We start from the raw sequence: 2,740 nt of genomic DNA on the forward strand, positions 1-2,740 counted from the left end.
AAACTTTAGCTACTAGTTACTTTGCAGATATAAATGATTACATTATAAAACATACATTAACCACTTTAGCCTTATTTTATACCTAGGCTATTTGAAAATAGCCGATCTACAAGCTCACAACGCGTCGCGTTGTGAGCTTGTAGATCGGCTATTTTCAAACATTTTAGTACTTGAACACATTTTGATACCAATACTTTTGTACTTTTACCAAGTAGGTTTAAGGGTCATTAAATGGTTAAAATTATATCACAAACAAGGCTTACTTTATGTGTGTTTTCGTGTGTATTTTGGGGGGTAGAGATTTACATGCAGGCACAACATTTGCATGAAAGGTGTTGATGGGTTCAGTGGCCCTATTGTCTCAGGTCTCTCAGACAATAGGAGCTCCACCTCTATCACCATATTAACCACTTTAGCCCTATTTTATACATAGGCTATTTGAAAATAGCCAATCTACAAGCTTGTAGATCTGCCATTTTCAAACATTTTAATATTTTCACTTTTGGTACTTTGATGCCAATACTTATTTTAAACTTTTTTTAAACTTTTACTCAAGTAACATTTTGAACACAGGCCTTTTACTTGTTTTATTATGTTTATATTTTGTTTGTATTTTTATATTGTGGTATTGCTACTTTTATTTAAGTAAAATAACTGAGTACTTCTGCCATCACTGCCAAAAATACAGGTTACCACCAGTCATGTGGTTAATAAACTATTTAGTTTGTTTTCTAGTCTAGGCCCAGTAGTGCTCAAAAGAACAAAATGTAATGGACTTTTCTTGTAACAAGTAAGAGCATTTCTACATTACACTATTGATACTTTTACTTAAGTATAAAATGTCAGTTCTTTTTTTGTGCTTGTTGTTTAGTGCAAAGCATTAGTACCTCTACATAGTAACGTTTAACTTTTTAAAACTAACTAAACTAAGTAAATAGTTTATTTCCAATCTTTCTCTCTCTCTCTCTCTCTCTCTCTCTCTCTCTCTCTCTCTCTCTCTCTCTCTCTCTCTCTCTCTCTCTGACTGCCAACATTTAACATGCACATTCAAATGGTGGGGAGGGGAACATTTGTGTCTATCCAATCAGATGTGTCCAAACAGAGTTTTCAAACATTTGAACTGTTTGGGCGGTTGGGTGAATTCATTCTTCTCAACCATGTACTGCTGGCCTGTTGGTGTTTTTGGACTAGCTTTGTAAATGGTAAGCTGCTATTTTATCTAATTGTAAATCATTAGTAGGTTATACTGTTTATTGTATTTACTTTGATCAGTTCTCTACAGTCTGTTTGATCAGTTGTAGGCTAGTGTTCCTTTACCTGTATGAGTTCAGATTGTTTTAAAACATGTGGCCTAGTCAAGTAGCTAGTCAATTCATATGCCATGATTTAATTTGTCAGCATAATGCAGTATAGTAAAATACACAGACTTTATACATTTTAGTAACTAAAGTTGGATTGCTTTGTAGTTTGTCTTTACTGTGGCTATATTGAATACAATGGAAAAGCATTGCTTCATCCCACTAACCCCTAAAATGATATTTGCAGGGAGAATTCCATTGATTTCCCCACTGTTGACGAGGAAGTTTTATAAGGTACTACACACCCACACTCTTCATTTAACTTTTTTTTGTGCACTCCTGTTTCAGTTGAAGTTTTCTGAGTTGTAATTGCTGTTATATTATTTTACAGTTGTTGGCACCCAGCGGTACATGTGTGAGGACCTTTCGGAGTTTTAACAGGTAATCTCCAGAATAAATTGCAATTTGCAGGACAATGGCTTGGTTTTCAGCAGAAGATTCAGCAGACAGTCAGCAGGCAATACACACACACACACACACACACACACACACACACACACACACACACACACACACACACACACACACACACACACACACACACACACACACACACACACACACACACACACACAGTAGTGTGGTAGAGTGTGGTAATTGTATTAACATTGTTGTGTTCCGGTTTCAGTGGTTTTGTGGTTTAATTGTAATTCTTTTTTTCTTCTTCTGTTTTTCTTCAAGGCTTCAAGGACTGCCATTTTGGATCTTCAGCCCTCCAGCAGTCCAAAGTTCAGGAGATCATCTCCAAAACCTCATACCAAACGCTGCATTCTCCAGGACCCAATGCTTGAGGACACAGAGCCACTCCAAAGATGGACTTCCATTTTGGATCTTCAGCCCTCCAGCAGGAAGAAGTTCACAAGATCATCTCCAGGACCTTGTACCAAACGCTGTGTTCTCCAGGACCCAATGCTTGACGACAAAGAGCTTGAGGACTATGTTTTTAGTGCAAACATTTTAACTCAAATCTTTGCTTCTGGGGTCCCTGGAACAAAATATATTTCTTTATTTTCTGTATTTCTTCCTGTGGATTATACCAGGGACACATGACTTGGATTTAGCTCTTCCTTGGACCCAGCCACCGTGGATTACATGAGTAGCCTACAAGTGACTTTGTTTTCCTTTTCCCGCTATTTTTCTTTGCTCTTCTTCATGTCACTACTTGCTGACTATATGTCAGTCTATGTGGATTATGCGGTCGACACACAGTGACATTTTGCACCGTAATCCTGTGTATAACACACTGACTTTTAACTTTTTTTTCCAAGCACCTTAACTAACGTCCATAAGTATATCATGCACAGTATACATTGCTGCTATGTTCATGCACATATCTTATCTCAGGTACTAGTGTGAGTATATAGACACAAATTTCACCCACT

At 37.2% G+C, this 2,740-nt stretch overlaps 1 long non-coding RNA gene across 1 annotated transcript; it reads left to right on the plus strand.

The window, feature by feature from the left end:
• Positions 1-1,114: 1,114 nt before the first annotated feature.
• Positions 1,115-2,143, plus strand: LOC311045580. The gene is made up of 4 exons (XR_014600782.1): positions 1,115-1,202; positions 1,546-1,592; positions 1,690-1,739; positions 2,040-2,143. It is a non-coding gene; the product is annotated as an uncharacterized lncRNA (long non-coding RNA).
• The last annotated feature ends 597 nt before the right edge of the window (positions 2,144-2,740 follow it).

Source organism: Gymnoscopelus microlampas (genome assembly GCF_963454915.1).
Source record: "Gymnoscopelus microlampas genome assembly, chromosome: 5".
Lineage (NCBI taxonomy): Eukaryota > Metazoa > Chordata > Actinopteri > Myctophiformes > Myctophidae > Gymnoscopelus > Gymnoscopelus microlampas.